The following is a 27,415-nucleotide window of genomic DNA, read 5'->3' as shown; positions in this document are numbered from 1 at the left end:
TGCCCCCCAGTGTTAACCCCTTCCCTGCCAGTGCCGTTTATACATTGATCAGTGCGTTTTTTATAGCACTGATCAATGTAATAATGTCACCGGTCCCCAAAAAAGTGTAATTTGGGGTCAGATTTGTCCGCCGCAATGTCGCAGATCGCCGCCATTACTAGTAAAAACAATAAATAAAATAAATAAAAGTCCCTAAATCTACCCCATAGTTTGTAGATAACTTTTGCGCAAGCCAATCAATTTACGCTTATTGCGATTTTTTTTTAACAAAAAAATGTAGAAGAATATATTTTGGCCTAAACTGACGAATAAGTTTGTTTTTTTATATTTTTTTTTGGGGGGGGGGGGGGGGGATATGTATTATATCAGAAATTAAAAAAAATTTTTTTTTTCAAAACTGTCAGTCTTTTTTTTGTTTATAGTGCAAAAGAATAAAAACCGCAGAGGTGTTCAAATACCACCAAAAGAAATCTCTATTTGTGGGAAAAAAAGGACGTCAATTTTGTTTGGGTGCAGCCGCCGCAGGACAGCGCAATTGTCAGTCAAAGCGACACAGTGCCGGATCACAAAAAATGGCCTGGTCATTAAGGGGGCAAAATCTTCCAGGGCTGAAGTGGTTAAAGCAGTGTTAGGTTATAAAAAAAATATCCCAAGCTTTCAGAAAATGGAAAGAGTATGGCACAACTGCAAACCTACCAAGACATGGCCGTCCACCTAAACTGACCGGCCGGGCAAGGAGAGCATTCATCAGAGAAGAGCCAAGAGGCCCATGGTAACTCTGGAGGAGCTGCAGAGATCCACAGCTCAGGTGGGAGAATCTGTCCACAGGACAACTATTAGTCGTGCTCTCCACAAATCTGCCCTTTATGGAAGAGTGGCAAGAAGAAAGCCATAAGAAGTCTTGTTTGCAGTTTGCGAGAAGCCATGTGGGGGACACAGCAAACATGTGGAAGAAGGTGCTCTGGTCAGATGAGATCAAAATTGAACTTTTTTGCCTGAATGCAAAACGCTATGTGTGGGGGGAAAACTAACACTGCACATCACCCTGAACACACCATCCTCACTGTGAAACATGGTGGTGGCAGCATCTTGTTGTGGGGATGCTTTTCTTCAGCAGGGACAGGGAAGCTGGTCAGAGTTGATGGGAAGATGGATGGAGCCAAATACAGGGCAATCTTAGAAGAAAACCTGTTAGAGTCTGCAAAAGACTTGAGACTGGGGCGGAGGTTCACCTTCCAGCAGGACAACGACCCTAAACTTACAGCCAGAGCTACAATGGAATGGTTTAGATCAAAGCATATTCATGTGTTAGAATGGCCCAGTCACAGTCCAGACCTAAATCACATTGAGAATCTGTGGAAAGACTTGCTGTTCACAGACGTTCTCCATCCAATCTGACAGAGCTTGAGATATTTTGCAAAAAAGAATGGGCAAAAATGTCCCTCTCTAGATGTACAAAGCTGGTAGAGACATCCCCAAAAAGACTTGCAGCTGTAATTGCAGTGAAAGGGGGTTCTACAAAGTATTGACTCAGGGGGGCGCCATACAAATGCCCCCCACACTTTTCACATATTTTATTGTGAAAAATCTTGAAAACCATTTATCATTTTCCTTCCACTTCACAATTATGTGCCACTTTGTGTTGGTCTATCACATAAAATCCCAATAAAATACATTTACATTTCTGGTTGTAACATGACAAAATGTGGAAAATGTCAAGGGGTATGAATACTTTTTCAAGGCACTAATATTTAGGGGTTCTAAGTGAAAAAGTAAAAAAAATTGCCCCAGCAGGCAGCAAGTGGTTAATATGTTACAAACAGAATTGAATAAGGTCCCCTTTGCTGGCTAGAGATCTGTGGTAGATGCTCCACACACCACAAGTGAACAGTTCAGATATATTTTAATAGGTCGAAGGAGGAAACCAACATTTTTTTCAAGGCCCCAACATAGCCGGCTGCATCAGAGTTTCTAGACCGATGACACTGCCTATGGACAAAGTTGCACGATTGGTGGTATTTAGACCAGTACAGTCTCAGGCACAGGGGGTCTTCTTTATTTCCTAGCAGTGACGCTGCACTGCGGTGATAAGGATTCTTTCCTTGGCCTCCCTCTTCTGCCATTGGCTGGATGTGTGTAGGCCGAGCCTCGTACTAAGGTTATAAGCGGAAAGAGGCTCCATGGAGATGGGCCAGGAGTTTGGAGGTCTTTGGAAAAGCCTGAAGGCTGCTGAAGAAAACAACCATCATCTGCATTCAGGGAAGCGTCCTTCAATAACTGGAAGAGAAACAAAAGATCAGGTATTCAGAAAGAGATTTCTTCCAATCAGAAAACGTAATTTCCTGTGCATTCACTGGGACAGGAAATCAGGGTGAATGTTCCCAATGGGGACACAAACACCAATAGCAATTTTGACAGAGGTTCTAACCCCCTGGTGCCCAACTGGTGGCCCTTTGGAGGTTCAATGTGCAGCCCCTGGGCCCCTGCCAACTGTGTTTGTATGTTCTTGCCTAGACTGACTTCCAGCAGTTAAAGGCCAATTGAACTTTTAGTTTAAATCTGCTAAATACATGTCAGGTTCATAAAAGCAAAAGGTGTGCACAGCCTGAGTAGAAAAGCCAGTCCCCTGCCAGCATGCTGCAGAGTAGCACCCATGCTCTCTGTATGCGGAAGCAGCAGCCTCTCTGCACATGCCCCCCCCCCCCCGCTGAGTCAGACCAGGAGCTCTCCAATCAGCAGGGAGCAGGAGCTTTTCAATTGAGAGGCTTATAGGGGTTGTGTTGAGCCTCTGAAGACCACAGCAAGGGTGCCACTCTGCAGCATGCTGGCAGAGGACAGGATTTTCTACTCAGGCTGTGGCTGCTTTAAAAAAAAAAAAAAAAGAAACACAACTGTAAAACTTTGCGCATCTTTTGGGAAGTAGCAATGTGGGTAGGTGACAATGACAAGGAAATGGCACCAACATCCCTGTAGATAAGTGTAGATAAGGGAAATTTTTGAGGGTGCCGGCAAAACAAGAAGAAGTCATTTCAATACTCCGCAATATGTATAAAAAAAATGACAAGATTTTTATTGCTACATACAAGACAAAGTTAAAAGGTTTTTTTGGTACAGTGGAACCTCGGATTGCGAGTAACGCAGTTAACGAGCGTTTCGCAATACAAGCACTGTATTTTTAAAAAAACGTAACTCGGTTTATGAGTGTTGTCTCGCAAAACGAGCACAATTCAGGCCAAAGCGGTGGGCAGTACCGCTTTTGGCCTGAGGTGGGGGGGGGGGGCGCCGGAGCCAAGCAGAGCCAAACGTCCGGAAATGCACGGAAAGGCCCCGAGTACAGCACGGCTGACCTCGGCAAATCTCGGGTAGGAAGTCTTTCCGAGGTTTGCCGAGGTCAGCCGAACTGTTCTCGGGCCTTTTCAGAGGCTCTCCAGCCTCCCCCCCCTCCTCTGCCCGCATGCGGTATTGCATCCCATTGAAGTCAATGCGGAATGAATTATTTTCGTTTCCGTTGACTTCAATGGGAAAACTCGCTTTGATATGCGAGTACTTTGGATTACGAGCATTCTCCTGGAACGGATTATGCTGACATGTTTCGCCACTCTGGGCTCATCAAGGGATGTTTTAAATTAGATGTAACACTGCATAGAACGAAAGAAAATTAAAAACATTACATTGACTTAGAATACAATACAAAAAAAAAAAAATAGGAAATAAAAATAATAATGGCACGGTAGAGTCGGCTGTCGACTACCACGCCCATCACCAATCGCTCACCCATATGAGGATCTTTTGCCTGCGACTCAATGTCAAGTCAAGAAAAACCGTCACTGGGTAGTGCACATAGGGAGACACCAAATAGGGCCCGAAAAAATTGTTAGGCTGGAATCTAGCCAAAGGAATAGTGCAAAAATTAATAAATGAAAATATCCTAAGTGAAATATAAATCTACTATAAAAAATAATTTAAGTGAAAGGGAGTGAGGGGAGGGGGGGGAGAAAGGACTAGGAAAAGGAAAATAAGGGATGGAAGATGACAAGTAGGGAAGAAGGGAAGAAGGGGGGAGGAGAGGGGGAAAGAAAGGATGGAGGGGGGGGAGAGGGATCTTTTATTTTGATGCACCTGAAATGCATTTAGCTGATTTTAACTGAAAGTTCAATTGGACATTAAATGCCCGAATTCTCTGACCATCTCCTGTATCATGTCTGCAGTCTCTGACCATCTCCTGTATCATGTCTGCAGTCTCTGACCATCTCCTGTATCATGTCTGCAGTCTCTGACCATCTCCTATAATATGTCTGCAGTCTCTGACCATCTCCTGTACCATGTCTGCAGTCTCTGACCATCTCCTGTATCATGTCTGCAGTCTCTGACCATCTCCTGTATTATGTCTGCAGTCTCTGACCGTCTCCTGTATCATGTCTGCAGTCTCTGACCATCTCCTGTATCATGTCTGCAGTCTCTGACCATCTTCTGTATTATGTCTGCAGTCTCTGACCTTCTCCTGTATCATGTCTGCAGTCTCTGACCATCTCCTGTATCATGTCTGCAGTCTCTGACTGTCTCCTGTATTATGCCTGCAGTCTCTGACCGTCTCCTGTATCATGTCTGCAGTCTCTGACCATCTCCTGTAATATGTCTGCAGTCTCTGACCATCTACTGTATCATGTCTGCAGTCTCTGACCATCTCCTGTATCATGTCTGCAGTCTCTGACCTTCTCCTGTATCACGTCTGCAGTCTCTGACCGTCTCCTGTATTATGTCTGCAGTCTCTGACCGTCTCCTGTATCATGTCTGCAGTCTCTGACCATCTCCTGTAATATGTCTTCAGTCTCTGACCATCTCCTGTATCATGTCTGCAGTCTCTGACCATCTCCTGTATTATGTCTGCAGTCTCTGACCATCTCCTGTAATACGTCTGCAGTCTCTGACCATCTCCTGTAATATGTCTGCAGTCTCTGACCATCTCCTGTAATATGTCTGCAGTCTCTGACCATCTCCTGTAATATGTCTGCAGTCTCTGACCGTCTCCTGTAATATGTCTGCAGTCTCTGACCATCTCCTGTATCATGTCTGCAGTCTCTGACCGTCTCCTGTATCATGTCTGCAGTCTCTGACCGTCTCTTGTACTATGTCTGCTGTCTCTGACCATCTCCTGTACTATGTCTGCAGTCTCTGACCATCTCCTGTACTATGTCTGCAGTCTCTGACCATCTCCTGTACTATGTCTGCAGTCTCTAACCATCTCCTATATCATGTCTGCAGTCTTTGACCATCCCCTGTACCATGTCTGCAGTCTCTGACCATCTCCTGTATCATGTCTGCAGTTTCTGACCATCTCCTGTATTATGTCTGCAGTCTCTGACCATCTCCTGTATTATGTCTGCAGTCTCTGACCGTCTCCTGTAGTATGTAAAAGAAAAAAACTGCGCTGTTTCCAAACCTACAACTACAGCTGCAGCTCAAAGTGAAATGTATACAAGCATAAATAGATAAATGTAAGGAGCTGCGCTTCTCAAAAAACATAGTTACATAGTAGGTGAGGTTAAAAAAAGACACAAGTCCATCAAGGCCAACCTATGTGTGTGATTATATGTCAGTATTACATTGTATATCCCTGTATGTTGCGGTCGTTCAGGTGCTTATCTAATAGTTTTTTTTTAAATTATCGATGCTCCCCGCTGAGACCACCGCCTGTGGAAGGGGATTCCACATCCTTGCCGCTCTTACAGTAAAGAACCCTCTACGCAGTAAAACTGCTTTTCTTCTCATTTTAATGAGTGGCCACGAGTCTTGTTAAATTCCCTTACGTGACGTAAAAGGCTGCCAGGGAACATCAGAAGGAGAGCGTAGCTGCACTGGACACAGCGAGTGAATAATAGAGCATTGAACCCTCACTGTGTCCTATTATAGAACTCCCAGCACAGCAGGGTATCAATATTATAATAAATCACACAGGCAGCACAGTAAGTGCTCGTTTTATTTGTTTTTTTTCTTGTTTATCAGATCATTTCATTTAGATGCGGCATTCGTTATTTCAGATAAATTCGTAACGTTCAGTTTGCCAAATTTGGAAGGAAATTCCAATACCTATAATTTAATAGTTTATAACTATTATTATAGGTTATTATTATTTATTATTAAAATAATAATAATAAAAACTATAATAATGGTTAATAATTTAATTATGTTAGAAAATACGAAAAACAAAATTATCCAAATGTTTTTCGTTCTTTCGAATTTCGTTTTAGAATTTTTTTATTTTTAAATTCAAATAGTCTTTCGTTCATTCAAAAGCAGAGCCATGATAGAGCCATGATAGGGATATGATAGAGATATTATAGAGCTATGATAGGGCCATGATAGGGCCATGATAGGGATATGATAGAGATATTATAGAGCTATGATAGGACCATGATAGGGATATGATAGAGCCATGATAGGGATATGATAGAGATATTATAGAGCTATGATAGGGCCATGATAGGGATATGATAGAGATATTATAGAGCTATGATAGGGCCATGATAGGGATATGATAGAGATATTATAGAGCTATGATAGGGCCATGATAAGGCCATGATAGGGCCATAATAGGGATATGATAGGGCCATGATAAAACCATTGTAGGGCCATGATAGGGATATGATAGCGCCATGATAAGGCCATGATACAGTGGCGTAGCGTGGAGGGTGCAGGGGGTGCCGTGGCCCCGGGCGCGACATTTAGGGGGGCACCAGTATGTGTCACTGGCTGCCTCCTCCTAATTTCAAATTCCTGTGTACCCTGCGCTCCGGCCGCCATGTTAAGTGTCCGGGGCCCTGTGATTGGTCGTATGGGGGTCATGTGAGGCGTAGGGCTGACCTGTCCTCGATCGCTCCTGAAGTCCCGCCTCCGCACATGACCCCCCATACGCCCAATCACAGTGCGCTGGACACTGAACATGGCAGCAGGCAGAGCGCAGGGGAGAGAAGAAACAACGTGAGCCGCCGCCGTCTTCTCCTCCTCATCCGGATTGATGCAGGCCAGCATAAGAAGGTGAGTGAGACTCCCTCGTGAGAGTCTTGTTACTGGCCGGGGGGGGGGGGGGGGCGGCGGGGTGAGAGAGAGAGACTGTAGGCAGGACAGTATAGTGTAGTATAGTGGACAGTGTAGTGTAGTATAGTGGTCAGTATAGTGGACAGTGTAGTGTAGTATAGTGGTCAGTATAGTGGACAGTATAGTGGTCAGTATAGTGGTCAGTGTAGTATTGTATAGTGGTTAGTATAGTGTAGTTTAGTATGGAGGTCAGTGTAGTGTAGTGGTCAGTATGGGGGGCAGTGTAGTGGACAGTATAGTGTAGTGGTCAGTGTAGTGTAGTATAGTGGACAGTGTAGTATGGTGGTCAGTATAGTACAGTGTGGTGGTCAGTGTAGTGTAGTATAGTGGTCAGTATAGTATTGTATAGTGGTTAGTATAGTGTAGTTTAGTATGGAGGTCAGTGTAGTGTAGTGGTCAGTATGGGGGGCAGTGTAGTGGACAGTATAGTGTAGTGGTCAGTGTAGTGTAGTATAGTGGACAGTGTAGTATGGTGGTCAGTATAGTACAGTGTGGTGGTCAGTGTAGTGTAGTATAGTGGTTAGTATAGTATAGTGGACAGTGTAATGGTCAGTGTAGTGTAGTATGGTGGTCAGTATAGTGGACAGTGTAGTATAGTGGACAGTGTAGTGTAGTATGGTGGTCAGTATAGTGTTGTGTAGTATAGTGGACAGTGTAGTATAGTGGTCAGTGTAGTATGATGGTCAGTATAGTGTAGTATAGTGGTCAGTATAGTGGTTAGTGTAGTATAGTATAGTGGTTAGTATAGTGGTCAGTATAGTGTAGTTTAGTATAGAGGTCAGTGTAGTGTAGTGGACAGTATAGTATAGTGGACAGTGTAGTGAAGTATAGTGGACAGTGTAGTGTAGTATAGTGGACAGTGTAGTGTAGTATGGTGGTCAGTGTAATGTAGTATAGTGGACAGTGTAGTATAGTGGACAGTGTAGTATGGAGGTCAGTATAGTGTAGTATAGTGGTCAGTGTAGTATAGTGGTCAGTTTAATGTAGTATAGTGGAGAGTGTAGTATGGTGGTCAGTATAATGTAGTATGGTGGACAGTGTAGTATGGAGGACAGTGTAGTGTAGTGGTCAGTGTAGTGTAGTATAGTGGTCAGTGTAGTGTAGTATAGTGGACAGTGTAGTATAGTGGTCAGTGTAGTGTAGTATAGTGGTCAGTGTAGTATGGTGGTCAGTATAGTGTAGTATAGTGGACAGTGTAGTGCAGTATAGTGGACAGTGTAGTGTAGTATAGTGGACAGTGTAGTATAGTGGACAGTGTAGTGTAGTATAGTGGACAGTGTAGTGGTCAGTGTAGTGGACAGTATAGTGGTCAGTGTAGTATAGTGGACAGTATAGTATAGTGGTCAGTGTAGTGGACAATGTAGTGTAGTGGACAGTGTAGTTCTCAGTGTAGTGGACAATGTAGTGTAGTGGTCAGTATAGGAATCAGGTAGGTCAGTACTATTGTATTTGAAGGGACTCAGGGATAGGAAGTCCGCAGGTTGGGGGGGCGCAAATTACTTGCCTTGCCCCGGGTGCTGACAACCCACGCTACGCCACTGCCATGATATAGCCATAATAGAGCCATGGTAGGGCCATGATAGGGCTATGATAGGGATATTATAGAGCTATGATAGAGCCATGATAAGGCCATGATAAGGCCATGATAGGGCCATAATAGGGATATGATAGGGCTATGATAAAACCATGGTAGGGCCATGATAGGGATATGATAGAGCCATGATAAGGCCATGATATAGCCATAATAGAGGCATGATATAGCCATGATAGGGATATGATGGAGCCATGATAGGGCCATGATAGAGGCATGATATAGGCATTAATATAGCCATGATATAGCCATGATAGGGATATGATATAGCCATGATAGAGGCATGATATAGCCATGATAGAGGCATGATATAACCATGATAGAGGCATGATATAGCCATGATAGGGATATGACAGAGATATGATAGAGCCATGGTAGTGCCATGGTAGAGGCATGATAGAGGCATGATAGAGGCATGATAGGGATATAATAGGGCCATGAAAGGGATATGATAAAGCTATGATAAGGCCATGATAGAGGCATGATAGGGATATGATAGAGCTATGGTAAGGCCATGATAGGGCCATAATAGGGATATGATAGGGCCATGATAGGACCATGATAGGGATATGATAGAGCCATGATAAGGCCATGATAGGGCCATAATAGGGATATGATAGGGCCATGATAAAACCATGGTAGGGCCATGATAGGGATATGATAGGGCCATGATAGAGGCATGATATAGCCATAATAGAGGCATGATAGGGCCATAATAGGACCATGATAGGGATATGATAGAGCCATGATAGGGCCATGATAGGGCCATGATAGAGCCATGATAGAGGCATGATAGGGCCATAATAGGACCATGATAGGGATATGATAGGGCCATGATAGAGCCATGATAGGGCCATGATAGAGCCATGATAGGGCCATGATAGAGGCATGATAGGGCCATAATAGGACCATGATAGGGATATGATAGGGCCATGATAGAGCCATGATAGGGCCATGATAGAGCCATGATAGAGCCATGATAGAGGCATGATAGAGCCATGATAGAGCACCTGCTTACTGTGCTGTCTGTGTGATTATTGCGACATTCGTTATTTCAGATAAATTCATTACGTTCGGTTTGCCAAATTTGAAAGTAAATTCCAATACCTATAACTTAATAGTTAATAAATAATAACCTATAATAATAGTTATAATTAAAATAATAATAATAAAAACTATAATAATGGTTAATAATTTAATTATGTTAGAAAATACGAAAAACAAAATTATCCAAATGTTTTTCGTTCTTTCGAATTTCGTTTTAGAATTTTTTTTAAAAAAAATTCAAATAGTCTTTTGTTCATTCAAAAGCAGAGCCATGATAGAGCCATGATAGAGCCATGATAGGGATATGATAGAGATATTATAAGTGTTACGGGTGACGCTGGTTAGCTAGTTTGTTTTTTGTAGTTTATTATAGTTTATTATAGTTTATTATAGTTTTAGGGCACCCGCCGTTTATTACCTTATAAAGGTTTAACCCCCTGATTGCCAGGTGGTGATATAAATTAAATTTTTAGGGTCAACTAAGGTCTGCGTCGCCCCAGGCAGCGTCAGGTTAGCGCCAGTACCGCTAAAACCCACGCACGCAGCATACACCTCCCTTAGTGCTATAGTATCTGAGCGGATCGATATCTGATCCGATCAGATCTATACTCCCCAGCAGTTTAGGGTTCCCTGAAACGCAGTGTTAGCGGGACCAGCCCAGATACCTGCTAGCACCTGCGTTTTGCCCCTCGGCCCAGCCCTGCCCAGCCCACCCAAGTGCAGTATCGATCGATAACTGACACTTACAAAACACTAAGCACACATAACTGCAGCGTTCGCAGAGTCAGGCCTGATCCCTGCGATCGCTAACAGTTTTTTGGTAGCGTTTTGAATCAGTCGCTGACAGTCAGGAGCTTTTTTGCCTGTGAGTCTCACTAGTGTACCCCTAAATTTAGAGCCCAAAATGGCAAATCGAAGGTACACTAGTGAAGAGGCCTACACGTTTCTGAGTATGACAGATAGTGAAGAGGAAGTCACTCATCTGTCAAGTTCAGGCTCAGAATACGAACCTGTAGAGGACAGTGGCTCCATGACAGATAGCTCTGACGACAGAGTTGTGGTCCCTGCTAGAGTCAGGCGTACCAGACCCCAATCTTCTTCTTCTGTCCTTGAAGTGCAAGAACCCAGCGGCCTAGTACACCCTGGTCGTACATCCAGCACTGCAGTAACACTTGGTGACGTGGCGAGTCCCATAAGTGCAGTTCAAGCTGGTGAGGTGGCAAGCACTAGTAGTGTCCCGCTGCCACCAAGAAGACAAAGACAGGCCCGTCGTGCCCATAGTGCCCTTCCTGCTGCATTGGCCAATCCGAATTGGGAACCCACCACTTCTGCAGCACCCGTACTTCCCCCTTTCACTGGCCAACCCGGAATTCAGGTGGAAACAGTTGACTTTACGCCACTGGATTTTTATTCACTGTTTTTCACCGAAGATCTCTATAGATCTATTGTGGACCAAAGCAATTTATACGCTGGTCAACACATCGCCGCTAATCCCCAGTCCTCCCTTGCCAGAGATTGGAGACCAATTACGGTCTCCGAATTTAAGACCTTTCTGGGCCTTTCCCTCCTCATGGGGTTGAATAAAAAGAGTAAGTTGCGGTCATATTGGTCCACTGACCCAATTTACCATTCGCCCTTGTTCTCTGCTTCCATGGTCAGGGCACGATACGAGCAGATTTTGCGGTTCATGCACTTCAACGACAATGAACTCTGTCGTCCTCATGGAGACCCTGCATACGATCGGCTCTACAAAATTCGGCCCCTCGTAAACCACTTCAACCAACGTTTTGCAGACTTGTTTACCCCCCATCAAGTTGTCTGCGTTGATGAGTCCCTGATTAAATTTTCTGGCCGCTTGTCATTCAAACAGTACCTTCCCAGCAAGCGTGCCAGATACGGGGTCAAGATGTATAAGCTCTGTGACAGGGCCAAGGCTATACATGTAGATTTATGGTTTACGAGGGCAAAGATAGTCACGTAGAGCCGACAAACTGCCCTGACTACATAGGAAGCGCTGGCAAGATTATTCGGAAAGGGGTACCACTTGTACGTGGACAATTATTATACGAGCGTGCCACTTTTTAGTCACTTGTTTGATCAGCAGATTGGAGCATGTGGCACCGTGCGACCTAATCGCCGGGGCTTTCCCCAGCGGCTTGTAGATTCCCGTCTTAGGCTGGGGGAGAGAGCCTGCTTGAAGTATAATAATTTGCTCGCTATGAAGTGGAGGGATAAGAAGAATGTTTTCGTTCTCACCTCCCTTCATGCAGACACGATGACCCAAATTCCTACGGCGACTGGTGTTGTGGAGAAACCCCTCTGTGTCAACGAATACAACCTTAATATGGGAGGGGTGGACCTCAACGACCAGTTGTTGGCGCCGTACCTAGTTGCCCGTAAGGCCAGACGCTGGTACAAAAAAGTGTCTGTTTATTTATTTCAATTGGCTTTGCTGAATGCTCATGTGCTATACAGAGCTTCAGGACGGACTGGATCCTTCCTTAAAGCGGAGCGGCACCGAAAAACATTTTTTTAAAAGTCAGCAGCTACAAATACTGCAGCTGCTGACTTTTAAAACATGAACACTTACCTGTCCAGGGCGCCCGCGATGTCGGCACCCGAGGCCGAAGCGTCTCTCCGTCCTCGGGTGCTGCCGCCTCCATCTTCGGTAAGGGAATCAGGAAGTGAAGCCGTGCGGCTTCACTTCCCGGTTCCCTACTGCGCATGCGCGAGTCGCGCAGCGCAATACGGATGGTCCCTGCTGCCTCTGGGACCCGTGTGTTTCCCAGCAGGCAGCGGGGGGGGAACAGGATGTGGCGTAAATACCCGCAGATTCTGCGGCTATCTACGCCGGAAGTGGGTACAGATACCTGTAATATACAGGTATCTGTACCCCCCTCCCCCCTGAAAGGTGCCAACTGTGTCACCGGAGGGGGGGAGGAATCTAATGAGTGGAAGTTCCACTTTTGGGTGGAACTCCACTTTAAATTCCAGGAAGAGATCGTCAGAGCCCTTCTGTTTCCAGACGGTGCTCTACCTCACCTTCCCCAACCAAATGCAGTAAGCCGGCTGCATGAGAGGCATTTTCTTTATGCCATCCCGAATACCCCTACCCAACGAGCCCCACAAAAAAGATGTCGTGTCTGTAGCAAGCGCGGATTTAGGCGTGACACCCGGTCTTATTGTCCCTCCTGTCCTGGCAATCCTGGTCTTTGCATGGGTGAATGCTTTGAACGCTACCATACACTAGTTGAGTATTAGCGTAGGGTTCAGCACTGCACAGACTAGGCACACTAACACAGGGTCTCCCAAGATGCCATTGCATTTTGAGAGACCCAAACCTGGAACCAGTTACAAAAGTTAAAAGTTACTAAAAAAAAGTGTAAAAAAAAAAAATTAAAAAAAATAAAAACACAAAAAAAAATATAAAATAAAAAAACCAAAAATAGTTGTTGTTGTTTTATTGTTCTCTCTCTCTCTATTCTCTCTCTATTGTTCTGCTCTTTTTTACTCTATTCTATTCTGCAATGTTTTATTGTTATTATGTTTTACCATGTTTGCGTTTCAGATTTTTTATACTTTACTGTTTACTGTGTTGGTAACCATTTTATTGTTTTCAGGTAGGCCATTCAGTTGCAGCGCGGATTTATTTATCTTGACAGCAACAGCGTTTGCTCCCACGATATATAAAGCCGTGACTCCAGCGCTGTCGGAGGTGATTTCACCAGCACAGTTACATACTTCAGCATATATGCCGAAGCGTGGGGGCAGCAGTGGGTGGAGGAGCAATTTGCTCCTGCCTTTTGTGGGAGGATGCCCCCATGCTTCGGCATATATATATTTTAGGCACAGGTTGCGTTAAATGTTTTAATTTTTACTATGGTTTTTTTTTTGTATTGCTTAGTTGCTTAGCAGGTACGCCATTCAGTTGCAGCGCGGATTTATTTATCTTGACAGCAACAGCGTTTGCTCCCACGATATATAAAGCCGTGACTCCAGCGCTGTCGGAGGTGATTTCACCACCACAGTTACATACTTCAGCATATATGCCGAAGCGTGGGGGCAGCAGTGGGTGGAGGAGCAATTTGCTCCTGCCTTTTGCGGGAGGATGCCCCCATGCTTCGGCATATATATATTTTAGGCACAGGTTGCGTTAAATGTTTTATTGTTTACTGTTTTTTTTTTTTTGTATTTGCTTTGCAGGTATGGTAAGTCTTACTGTTATACTGTAATGTTACTTTGTTTTATTGTTAACCATCATTTGCTTAGCAGGTACGCCATTCAGTTGCAGCGCGGATTTATTTATCTTGACAGCAACAGCGTTTGCTCCCACTATATATAAAGCCGTGACTCCAGCGCTGTCGGAGGTGATTTCACCACCACAGTTACATACTTCAGCATATATGCCGAAGCGTGGGGGCAGCAGTGGGTGGAGGAGCAATTTGCTCCTGCCTTTTGTGGGAGGATGCCCCCATGCTTCGGCATATATATATTTTAGGCACAGGTTGCGTTAAATGTTTTAATTTTTACTATGGTTTTTTTTTTGTATTGCTTAGTTGCTTAGCAGGTACGCCATTCAGTTGCAGCGCGGATTTATTTATCTTGACAGCAACAGCGTTTGCTCCCACGATATATAAAGCCGTGACTCCAGCGCTGTCGGAGGTGATTTCACCACCACAGTTACATACTTCAGCATATATGCCGAAGCGTGGGGGCAGCAGTGGGTGGAGGAGCAATTTGCTCCTGCCTTTTGCGGGAGGATGCCCCCATGCTTCGGCATATATATATTTTAGGCACAGGTTGCGTTAAATGTTTTATTTTTTACTATGTTTTTTTTTTTGTATTGCTTAGCAGGTACGCCATTCAGTTGCAGCGCGGATTTATTTATCTTGACAGCAACAGCGTTTGCTCCCATGATATATAAAGCCGTGACTCCAGCGCTGTCGGAGGTGATTTCACCACCACAGTTACATACTTCAGCATATATGCCGAAGCATGGCGGCAGCAGTGGGTGGAGGAGCAATTTGCTCCTGCCTTTTGCGGGAGGATGCCCCCATGCTTCGGCATATATAAATGGTGCATGTATGCCCATCATTAGAAGTGGGTGGATGAAGGGAGGTATTCTAATGGTGGGCATACCCACCGATCAATATCTTTTTTTCGTTCAGCCCACAGGCTGCATGAAAAAAAAGTTTACAATATATGCCCAACAAGGACCAGCAACGTACTGGTATGTTGCTGGACTTTGAGTGGTTATACCAGAATGATGCCTGCAGATTTAGGTATCATCTTGGTATCATTCTTTTCAGCCAGCGGTCGGCTTTCATGTAAAAGCAATCCTAGCGGCTAATTAGCCTCTAGACTGCTTTTGCAAGCAGTGGGAGGGAATGCCCCCCCCCCCACCGTCTTCCATGTTTTTCTCTGGCTCTCCTGTCCCAACAGGGAACCTGAAAATGCAGCCGGTGATTCAGCCAGCTGACCATAGAGCTGATCAGAGACCAGAATGGCTCCAAACATCTCTATGGCCTAAGAAACCGGAAGCTATGAGCATTTCATGACTTAGATTTCGCCGAATGTAAACAGCGCCATTAGGAAATTGGGAAAGCATTTTATCACACCGATCTTGGTGTGGTCAGATGCTTTGAGGGCAGAGGAGAGATCTAGGGTCTAATAGAGCCCAATTTAAAAAAAAAAGAGTACCTGTCACTACCTATTGCTATCATAGGGGATATTTACATTCCCTGAGATAACAATAAAATTAATAAAAAAAAAATAAAAATGAAAGGAATAGTTTAAAAATAAGATAAAAAAGCAAAAAAATAATAAAGAAAAAAAAAAAAAGCACCCCTGTCCCCCCTGCTCTCGTGCAAAGGCGAACGCAAGCGTCGGTCTGGCGTCAAATGTAAACAGCAATTGCACCATGCATGTGAGGTATCACCGCGAAGGACAGAACGAGGGCAGTAATTTTAGCAGTAGACCTCCTCTGTAAATCTAAAGTGGTAACCTGTAAAGGCTTTTAAAGGCTTTTAAAAATGTATTTATTTTGTCGCCGCTGCACGTTTGTGCGCAATTTTAAAGCATGTCATGTTTGGTATCCATGTACTCGGCCTAAGATCATCTTTTTTATCTCATCAAACATTTGGGCAATACAGTGTGTTTTAGTGCATTAAAATTTAAAAAAGTGTGTTTTTTCCCCAAAAAATGCGTTTGAAAAATCGCTGCGCAAATACTGTGTGAAAAAAAAATATGAAACACCCACCATTTCAATCTGTAGGGCATTTGCTTTAAAAAAATATATAATGTTTGGGGGTTCAAAGTAATTTTCTTGCAAAAAAAAATAATTTTTTCATGTAATCAAAAAGTGTCAGAAAGGGCTTTGTCTTCAAGTGGTTAGAAGAGTGGGTGATGTGTGACATAAGCTTCTAAATGTTGTGCATAAAATGCCAGGACAGTTCAAACCCCCCCCAAATGACCCCATTTTGGAAAGTAGACACCCCAAGCTATTTGCTGAGAGGCATGTCGAGTCCATGGAATATTTTATATTGTGACACAAGTTGCGGGAAAGAGACAAATTTTTTTTTTTTTTTTTTTTTTGCACAAAGTTGTCACTAAATGATATATTGCTCAAACATGCCATGGGAATATGTGAAATTACACCCCAAAATACATTCTGTTGCTTCTCCTGAGTACGGGGATACCACATGTGTGGGACTTTTTGGGAGCCTAGCCACGCACGGGACCCCGAAAACCAAGCACCGCCTTCAGGCTTTCTAAGGGCGTAAATTTTTGATTTCACTCTTCACTGCCTAGCACAGTTTCGGAGGCCATGGAATGCCCAGATGGCACAACCCCCCCCCCAAATGACCCCATTTTGGAAAATAGACACCCCAAGCTATTTGCTGAGAGGTATAGTGAGTATTTTGCAGACCTCACTTTTTGTCACAAACTTTTGAAAATTGAAAAAAGAAAAAAAAAATACATTTTTCTTGTCTTTCTTCATTTTCAAAAACAAATGAGAGCTGCAAAATACTCACCATGCCTCTCAGCAAATAGCTTGGGGTGTCTACTTTCCAAAATGGGGTCATTTGGGGGGGTTTTGTGCCATCTTGGCATTTTATGGCCTTCAAAACTGTGATAGGTAGTGAGGAGTGAAATCACAACTTAACGCCCTTAGAAATCCTGAAGCCGGTGCTTGGTTTTCGGGGCCCCGTATGCGGCTAGGCTCCCAAAAAGTCCCACACATGTGGTATCCCCGTACTCAGGAGAAGCAGCAGAATATATTTTGGGGTGTAATTCCACATATGCCCATGGCATGTTTGAGCAATATATCATTTAGTGACAACTTTGTGCAAAAAAAATAAAAAAATTGGCCTTTTCCCGCAACTTGTGTCAAAATATAAAATATTCCATGGACTCAACATGCCTCTCAGCAAATAGCTTGGGGTGTCTACTTTCCAAAATGGGGTCATTTGGGGGGGTTTTGTGCCATCTTGGCTTTTTATGGCCTTCAAAACTGTGATAGGTAGTGAGGAGTGAAATCAAAAATTTATGCCCTTAGAAATCCTGAAGGCGGTGCTTGGTTTTCGGGGCCCGAACGCGGCTAGGCTCCCAAAAAGTCCTAAACATGTGGTATCTCCGTACTCAGGAGAAGCAGCAGAATGTATTTTGGGGTGTAATTCCACATATGCCCATGGCATGTTTGAGCAATATATCATTTAGTGACAACTTTGTGCAAAAAAAAAAAAATTGGCACTTTCCCGCAACTTGTGTCAAAATATAAAATATTCCATGGACTCAACATGCCTCTCAGCAAATAGCTTGGGGTGTCTACTTTCCAAAATGGGGTCATTTGGGGGGGTTTTGTGCCATCTTGGCATTTTATGGCCTTCAAAACTGTGATAGGTAGTGAGGAGTAAAATCACAATTTAACGCCCTTAGAAATCCTGAAGCCAGTGCTTGGTTTTCGGGGCCCCGTATGCGGCTAGGCTCCCAAAAAGTCCCACACATGTGGTATCCCCGTACTCAGAAGAAGCAGCAGAATATATTTTGGGGTGTAATTCCACATATGCCCATGGCATGTTTGAGCAATATATCATTTAGTGACAACTTTGTGCAAAAAAAAAAAAAAAAAAGTGTTACTTTCCCGCAACTTGTGTCAAAATATAAAATATTCAATGGACTCAACATGCCTCTCAGCAAATAGTTTGGGGTGTCTACTTTCCAAAATGGGGTCATTTGGGGGGGTTTGTGCCATCTTGGCATTTTATGGCCTTCAAAACTGTGATAGGTAGTGAGGAGTGAAATCACAACATTACGCCCTTAGAAATCCTGAAGGCGGTGCTTGGTTTTCGGGGCCCCGTATGCGGCTAGGCTCCCAAAAAGTCCCACACATGTGGTATCCCCATACTCAGGAGAAGCAGCTAAATGTATTTTGGGGTGCAATTCCACATATGCCCATGGCCTGTGTGAGAAATATATCATTTAGTGACAACTTTGTGCAAAAAAAAAAAAAAATTGGCACTTTCACGCAACTTGTGTCAAAAAATAAAGTATTCCATGGACTCAACATGCCTCTCAGCAAATAGCTTGGGGTGTCTACTTTCCAAAATGGGGTCATTTGGGGGGGTTCTGTGCCATCTGGGCATTTTATGGCCTTCAAAACTGTGATAGGTAGTGAGATGTGAAATCAAAAATTTATGCCCTTAGAAATCCTGAAGGCGGTGATTGGTTTTCGGGGTCCCGTACGCGGCTAGGCTCCCAAAAAGTCCCACACATGTGGTATCCCTGTACTCAGGAGAAGCAGGTGAATGTATTTTGGGGTGCAATTCCACATAGGCCCATGGCCTGTGTGAGCAATATATCATTTAGTGACAACATTTTGTAATATTTTTTTTTTTTTTTTTGTCAATATTCAATCACTTGGGACAAAAAAAATAAATATTCAATGGGCTCAACATGCCTCTCAGCAATTTCCTTGGGGTGTCTACTTTCCAAAATGGGGTCATTTGGGGGGGTTTTGTACTGCCCTGCCATTTTAGCACCTCAAGAAATGACATAGGCAGTCATAAACTAAAAGCTGTGTAAATTCCAGAAAATGTACCCTAGTTTGTAGACGCTATAACTTTTGCGCAAACCAATAAATATACGCTTATTGACATTTTTTTTACCAAAGACATGTGGCCGAATAAATTTTGGCCTAAATGTATGACTAAAATTGAGTTTATTGGATTTTTTTTATAACAAAAAGTAGAAAATATCATTTTTTTTCAAAATTTTCGGTCTTTTTCCGTTTATAGCGCAAAAAATAAAAACCGCAGAGGTGATCAAATACCATCAAAAGAAAGCTCTATTTGTGGGAAGAAAAGGACGCAAATTTCGTTTGGGTACAGCATTGCATGACCGCGCAATTAGCAGTTAAAGCGACGCAGTGCCAAATTGGAAAAAGACCTCTGGTCCTTAGGCAGCATAATGGTCCGGGGCTCAAGTGGTTAAAGAGCTATGATAGAGCCATGATAGAGATATTATAGAGCTATGAAAGGGCTATGATAAGGCCATGATAGGGCTTAATAGGGATATGATAGGGCCATGATAAAACCATGATATAGCCATGATAGAGGCATGATATAGCCATGATAGGGCCATGACAGAGGCATGATATAGCCATGATAGAGGCATGATATAGCCATGATAGTGATATGATATAGCCATGATAGTGATATGATAGAGCCATGATAGAGGAATGATATAGCCATGATAGAGGAATGATATAGCCATGATAGAGGAATGATATAGCCATGATAGAGGCATGATATAGGCATGATAGGGATATGATAGAGATATGATAGAGCCATGGTAGGGCCATGGTGGGGCCATGGTAGAGGCACGATAGAGGCATTATAGGGATATAATAGGGCCATGGTAGAACCATGGTAAAGCCATGGTAGGGATATGATAGCGCTATGATAAGGCCATGATAGGGCCATGGTAGAGGCATGATAGGGATATGATAGAGCTATGGTAGGGCCATGATAGAGATATGATAGAGCTATGATAAGGCCATGATAGGGCCATAATAGGGATATGATAGGGCCATGATAGGACCATGATAGGGATATGTTTGAGCCATGATAGGGATATGATAGGGCCATGATAGGGCACCTGCTTACTGTGCTGTCTGTGTGATTACTGTAATGCTGATGATCATAAGACGGTGAGATGCTGCTACTTTACACTTCATTTGGGTGGAGCAGTAAAGATGTGCAGCAGAGCTACATTTTTACTGCCCCCCAAACAAATCCACTTTAACCTCTTCCCGTCCAGCGATGTACCAGTACGTCTCTGGATTGGAAGGGTGATATCTCGGTCATCACTGCAGCAATGATATCATTTTTTTAGCCCCAGCAATTCTGCACAAACTAAAAGTAATCCTAGTGGCTAAGAAGCCGCTGGATTTTTTTCCAGGCAGTGGAAGGGGGTCCCTTAACCACCACCTTTAAGATGGGACCAGTAGCATCCAGTTCCTGAGATACAGTGAGAGGGGTGGATGTCGTTCCTCCCACTGTGTGACGTCACAAACCAGGAGTGGCGAGAATTGTATCACTTCCGGTTTTGTTATCATGTAAACAATCCATTACCGACCTGAACAAGCATCTGATCAGACTGATCTTGGTTTGATCAGGTGCTTTGGAGGCCAGAGGACAGATAAGAGGGTCTAAAAGACCCCAGATATCTCCATAAAGAGGACCTGTCATGGCCTATACTATCACAAGGGATGTTGTACATCCCTCGTGAAAGGAAAGAACAAAGAAAAAAAAATGTAAAAGATACAGTGTAAGATTTTTTTATTTAAAAAAAAAAATACAATTTAAACTGCCCCCACTCCTTTGTGCAATTGCAAACACACACATATATGTAAATGGCAACAAACCTGCATTTTGTTTTGAGCCGAGGTCAGGGGTGGGGTCAAGGGTGTGGTTGAAAGAGGCCCCATCAGGTAGGCTGTGTGGAGGCCCCATGATTTCTAACAGCAGCCCTGGTGACTCGGCTCGGGTGCCTCCATAGCAAGCTGCTTGCTGTGTGGGCACTCAACAGGAGGAAGGGGCCAGGAGCACCGATGAGGGACCCGAAAAGAGGAGGATCCGGGCTGCTCTGTGCAAAACCAACTGCATAGAGGAGGTAAGTAAGCATGTCCTCCAGCCAATGCATGTCCTCTGACACCTGCTGATTAGCGAGGAGAGACACAGAACAGAGCTCTGCCTATGTAAACAAGGCAGAGCTCTGTCCTGTCAGTGGGGGATGTGCGGGATTTCGGTTTCCTGCAAAGCAGGGACCGATTGTATGAATGAGTGCTAAGGCTGCTTTCACACTGATGCGCTACAGTTTACCTGCACCGTGGGTTCAGTGCAGTGCGCCTGTGGCTTTCCTGTGGGTTAGCTGCACTTTGCCATAGAATTCTATTATATCCTGCAGGTGTGATGCACTTTCTGAAAGCACACCAAACCCGCAGGTAATAACAGAAGTCTATGGCTCAGTACGGGTAATAATAGAAGTCTATGGCTCAGTACGGGTAATAACAGAAGTCTATGGGTCAGTACGGGTAATAACAGAAGTCTATGGGTCAGTACAGGTAATAATAGAAGTCTATGGGTCAGTACAGGTAATAACAGAAGTCTATGGATCAGTACAGGTAATAACAGAAGTCTATGGGTCAGTACAGGTAATAACAGAAGCCTATGGGTCAGTACAGGTAATAACAGAAGTCTATGGGTCAGTACAGGTAATAACAGAAGTCTATGGCTCAGTACGGGTAATAATAGAAGTCTATGGCTCAGTACAGGTAATAATAGAAGTCTGTGGGTCAGTACAGGTAATAATAGAAGTCTATGGGTCAGTACAGGTAATAAAAGAAGTCTATGGGTCCGTACAGGTAATAACAGAAGTCTATGGGTCAGTACAGGTAATAACAGAAGTCTATGGCTCAGTACAGGTAATAACAGAAGTCTATGGATCAGTACAGGTAATAATAGAAGTCTATGGGTCAGTACAGGTAATAAAAGAAGTCTATGGGTCCGTACAGGTAATAACAGAAGTCTATGGGTCAGTACAGGTAAATTGCACCACACCTGCAGATCAATGTGAAAGCAGCCCAGTGTAGCGAGTACAGAGTGCAGATATCCCCATTGCTGTTTGATTTTTTATTAAAAACTGACCTCAATCTTCACTTCTTCCTCAGGATTCCTGCAGGTATCGTTGGCGGTTGCTGTCCCCCAGGCGGGTATGGCTGGCGGCTGCTGCTGGCTGTCCCCCTGGATGAATACAGATGGTCGGTTTTGCTGGTACTTCTGGTGGGTATTGTGGATACTGCTGGTGGGTACTGTTGGCAGGTGCTGGTGGGTTTTGCTGGTACTACTGGTGGGTACTGTTAGCAGTTACTGCTAGCGGGTATTGCTGCTGGGTACTCCTGGTGGGTATCGCTGGCGGCTGGTGTCCCAGGCAGAGTACATTTGGTATCACTCCGCCTGTGACAGGAGCCGGCACTATACAGGACTCATTGGCTCTGCTCTCTACTGCAGCCGCATGCTTACTCTAGCGACGGCTCCATTCACACGATTCTCGGGGATGGCGGGTCGGAGAACCCGTGATCTGGGCTTGCTGACCGGCCACCCCAGAGCAGGAGGTGGCGGGTCACATCACAGGGCGGCATGGGCCAGCAGTTGGGCATATAATATTAGCAGTGATCACTGTATTGGTGTCACTGGTTCCCACAATGTGTCAGTCAGTGTCAGTCAGTGTCAGATTGTCCGCCGCAATATTGCAGTCCCGCTAGAAGTCGCTGATCGCCGCCATTACTAGTATGAATAAACAAATATAAAATCCAGTATATATCGCATAGTTTGTAGATGTGATAACGTTTCTATAAACCAATCAATTTACACTTAGGCCCCTTTCACACTGGGGCGGTTTGCAGGCGCTATTGCGCTAAAAATAGTGCCTGCAAACCGACCCAAAACAGGCGCTGCTGTCTCTCCAGTGTGAAAGCCCCGAGGGAGCGGTGCGCTAGCAGGCCGGGAAAAAAAGTCCTGCTAGCTGCATCTTCGGAGCGGTGGAGGAGCGTTGTATACACCGCTCCTTCACTGCTTCTTCCCATTGAAATCAATGGGACAGCGCGGCTATTCCGTCAGCAAAGCGCCTCTGCCTTTCTCGGCCGCTAGCGGGGGGTAAAATCGCCCCACTAGCGGCCGAATACCCACGGTAAAGCGCCGTTAACAATAGCGGCACTTTACCGCCGACGCCGCCCCCGTGTGAAAGAGGCCTTATTGGGATATTTTTACCAAAAACATTTCGCTTAAATTGATGAAGAAATTCGATTAAAAAAAAAAAAAACAATTATTGGAAATGTTTTATAACGGGAAGTAAAAAGATATAATTTTTTTTTTCAAAACTGTAGTTTTTTTCCTGTTTATGGCGCAAAAATGTAAAAAAGCAGCTAGGTGATGAAATCCCACCAATAAAAAGCGCTATTTGTGGGATAAAATGATAGAAATGAGTTTTGTGTACGGCGTCACATGACCGCGCCATTGTCAGGGAAAGTCACATGTGCGCTTCAAGAGGCGATTCTGCCGCCACTCATTACGACACCAAAGGGGGAACTTTGTCCCCGGAGGAGCCCAGAGTGCCCCCTGATGGGGGATCTATCAGACATTTTAGGGGGGGTTTAGCTGGGGGCCCCCCTTATTCCATTCTGTATGATCAGAGGAGAGCAATACCCCCCCAGGGAAAACTCTTGGGACAGTCAGAGATTACATACATGACACACGGGAGTGTCATAGATTACATTATGACACACGGGACAGTCACAGATTACATACATGATACAAGTCAGAGATTACATACATGACACACGGGACGATCATAGATTATATATATGACACACAGGACAGTCACAGATTACATACATGACACATGGGAGTGTCATAGATTACATACATGACACAAGGGACAGTCACAGAATTACATACATGACACAAGGGACAGTCAAAGATTACATACATGACACACGGGATGGTCAGAGATTGCATACATGACACACGGGACAGTCAGAGATTACATACATGACACAAGGGACAGTCACAGAATTACATACATGACACAAGGGACAGTCAAAGATTACATACATGACACACGGGACAGTCACAGAATACATACATGACACAAGGGACGGTCAGAGATTACATACATGACACAAGGGACAGTCACAGAATTACATACATGACACAAGGGACAGTCACAGAATTACATACATGACACACGGGACAGTCATAGATTACATGCATGACACAAGGGACGGTCACAGATTACATACATGATCACGGGACGGTAACAGATTACATACATGGCGCAAAGAACTTGAGGTGCCCAATAATTGTTAATGGCGCCCCAAATGCGATGATCAGACGTGTGTTCTGTCTTGTGGAAAAGCTGCATGCCTTAAAAGTTTCTAAAGCTTCTATGATGTGTTTGTCACATATATGGCGGCCCATTCCAGTGAACGGGTTCCCCTATGTGCGAAATACAAGGAAAATGTGATGAGGAATGTTTGTTATGTGAAGTATACAGGGATCTTAGGGATGGTATATAGAAATGTGATGAGAAATGTTTGTTATGTGAAGTATACAGGGATCTTAGGGATGGTATATAGAAATGTGATGAGGAATGTTTGTTGTGTGAAGTATACAGGGATCTGAGGGATGGTATATAGAAATGTGATGAGGAATGTTTGTTGTGTGAAGTATACAGGGATCTGAGGGATGGTATATAGAAATGTGATGAGGAATGTTTGTTCTGTGAAGTATACAGGGATCTGAGGGATGGGATATAGAAATGTGATGAGGAATGTTTGTTGTGTGAAGTATACAGGGATCTGAGGGATGGTATATAGAAATGTGATGAGGAATGTTTGTTCTGTGAAGTATACAGGGATCTGAGGGATGGGATATAGAAATGTGATGAGGAATGTTTGTTCTGTGAAGTATACAGGGATCTGAGGGATGGGATATAGAAATGTGATGAGGAATGTTTGTTCTGTGAAGTATACAGGGATCTGAGGGATGGGATATAGAAATGTGATGAGGAATGTTTGTTCTGTGAAGTATACAGGGATCTGAGGGATGGGATATAGAAATGGCTGGGCAGAGATTCCTGGCACATGGAGAGACATAGAGATGTCTTCACTGGCTTCTTGCTCAGCACTGCAGTGACAACTCTCTGCACTTCTAGGCTGGCTTCATATTCACCTCTCTCCAAAATCCTAAAGTTTTGTGACTTTGTTCCCCTCCCCCAGCAGAAGTACTACTCCATCCAAAGCCTGGAGTTCAGTGACAGTATGATCTGGAGGGAGTGGGGTCAGAGGTCAGGACTCAGGGGGGAGGAGCTGAAGAAAGCTTCCTACTCACCCCGACCAAACACAACACTGACGAGGGGGAGTTTCAGGCCTGGAAAGTAATGCACCTCCAGGAACTCCTCCCTCTTCCATGGGCTACACCCCCATCCTGCCCACTCAAGCAGCAGCCTGCAGGAGATAGGCTGGGAACCTGCAGGGGGTGGGGACTCCAGTGTCTGGCATTTACGGGGCTAATGGTTTCCATGGAAATCATCACCTCGGCTTGTTTACCTTCTGCCGTCTCTGAGCAGCACATGCGCAGTAGCTGCAGGGAGGATTTCATGCGTCTCCTCCTGTCAAGTCACGTGGCCTCGTTCTGACCGTTACGTGCAACACGTGACTGCTGCAGAGAGCGACCTAACGGCTCAGGTGGGAGTGGGCGTGATCAGCGCATGGGACGGGCGTGACCAGAGGATGAGTAGCCAATCAGGAGCTGGAGGCTGGAGCCGTTACACTTGTGACGTCACGGCTTGATCAGATAAATAGCCGAGCGGGGGAAGGGAGCGCGTCAGTGTGAGGAGGAAACATCTCCACCACAGAGCTTCGGAGGGAGGAGCCAGTGTCCGGACTACAGCCGGGTCACAGCGTGTCTGTGTGTCCGGGGAACCTGCCTCCTCTGCTCAACCTCTGAAGAACTACAACTCCTAGCAATCTCTGTCCACATGACGAACTACAACTCCCAGCATGTACTGTGTAAGTAATGGGGGTTCAGCTCCCAGCCTGGAATAGGATGTTACAGGACTACATATCCCAGCATGATTTCTTCTATAGATGTACTACAAGTCCCAGCAATCTCTACATACCCCAGCCTGCTTCCCTCCCCCTCCTCAGGGGTAATTGCACCCCACCATCCTCTCCCACCATAGGTGGTGGGTCCCCTCCCCCCAGGATGGGGGAGGGCTGATCGGGACTGGGGGGGGTGCAATTCCCCCTGAGGAGGGGGAGGGGCCGGGGAGCAGACTGGGGTATGTAGAGATCACTGGACCTGTAATATCTCCATAGAGAAAATCATGCTGGGATATGTAGTCCCACAGCATCTTATTCCAGGCTGGGAGCGGAACCCCCATCACTTACACAGTGCATGCTGGGAATTGCAGTTCCTCATGTGGACAGAGATTGCTGGGACTTGTAGTTCCTTTAGAGCTTGAGCAGAGGAAGCAGATCACACAGACACGCCGTGACCCGGCTGTAGTCCGGACAGTGGCTCCTCCCTCCAGAGCTCTGTGTGGGGGATGGTGCCTCCTCCCCCGCTCTCCACACACTGACACCCACATCTCCACTCACCTACCACCGAGGGTGGGGCTCCAATTGCTCGCCCTCCCCCACACACGGGGCCGATCCAGGAAACATCTCCACCACAGAACACCGGAGGGAGGAGCCATTGTCCGGACTACAGCCGGGTCACAGCGTGTCTGTGTGTCCGGGGAACCTGCCTCCTCTGCTCAGGCTCTGAGGAACTACAACTCCCAGATTGCTGGGACTTGTAGTTGCTTTAGAGCCTGAACAGAGGAGGCAGATCACACAGACATGCCGTGACCCGGCTGTAGTCCGGACAATGGCTCCTCCCTCCAGAGCTCTGTGTGGGGGATGGTGCCTCCTCCCCCGCTCTCCACACACTGACACCCACATCTCCACTCACCTACCACCGAGGATGGGGCTCCAATTGCCCAACCTCCCACACACACAGGGCCGATCCAGGAAATATTCGATTGCCTCTCGGGGGATCAGGAAGGAATTTTTTCCCCAGCTGGAGCACATTGGATCATGCTTTGCTGGGGTTTTTCGCCTTCCTCTGGATCAACTGCCTCACAACCCAATACACCCACTCTTCTACTACCAAGAGGGGATGCTACCACCCGGGCATGGGGTGAGTATGGCCAGTGGAACTTCCCCCCAAGTTTCATCTGCCCTCACTCCCCCATGCCCAGCATACTGGTAATACCCTCTGCCCCCATCTACACCCACCCATCTACCACCAAGAGGGGACGCTACCACCCTGGTTAGGGGGTTAGTGTGGCCAGTGGAACTTCCCCCCAAGTTTCATCTGCCCTCACTTCCCCATGCCCGGCATACTGGTAATACCCCCTGCACCCACCCATCTACCACCAAGAGGGGACGCTACCACCCTGGGTAGGGGGTTAGTGTGACCAGTGGAACTTCCCCCCAAGTTTCACCTACCCTCACTTCCCCATGCCCAGCATGCTGGTAATACCCCCTGCCCCCACCTACACCCACTCATCTAC

The 27,415-nt window shown here is 45.3% G+C and overlaps 1 long non-coding RNA gene across 2 annotated transcripts; it reads right to left on the bottom strand.

The window, feature by feature from the left end:
• Window positions 1-1,884: 1,884 nt before the first annotated feature.
• LOC141132649 (uncharacterized) lies at window positions 1,885-25,541 on the bottom strand. 2 transcript variants are annotated; one of them, XR_012242946.1, is made up of 3 exons: window positions 25,404-25,541; window positions 21,943-22,038; window positions 1,885-2,277 (listed from the first exon to the last, which is right to left on the bottom strand). It is a non-coding gene; the product is annotated as an uncharacterized lncRNA (long non-coding RNA). The 2 variants fall into 2 exon arrangements; XR_012242945.1 differs by lacking the exon at window positions 21,943-22,038 and having other exon boundaries at window positions 25,404-25,497.
• Between the last annotated feature and the right edge of the window lie 1,874 nt (window positions 25,542-27,415).

Source organism: Aquarana catesbeiana, linkage group LG03 (assembly GCF_042186555.1).
Source record: "Aquarana catesbeiana isolate 2022-GZ linkage group LG03, ASM4218655v1, whole genome shotgun sequence".
NCBI classification, from domain to species: Eukaryota; Metazoa; Chordata; class Amphibia; order Anura; family Ranidae; genus Aquarana; species Aquarana catesbeiana.
Note: the sequence above shows the minus strand (reverse complement) of the source record. Positions and strands in the feature narration are given on the sequence as shown.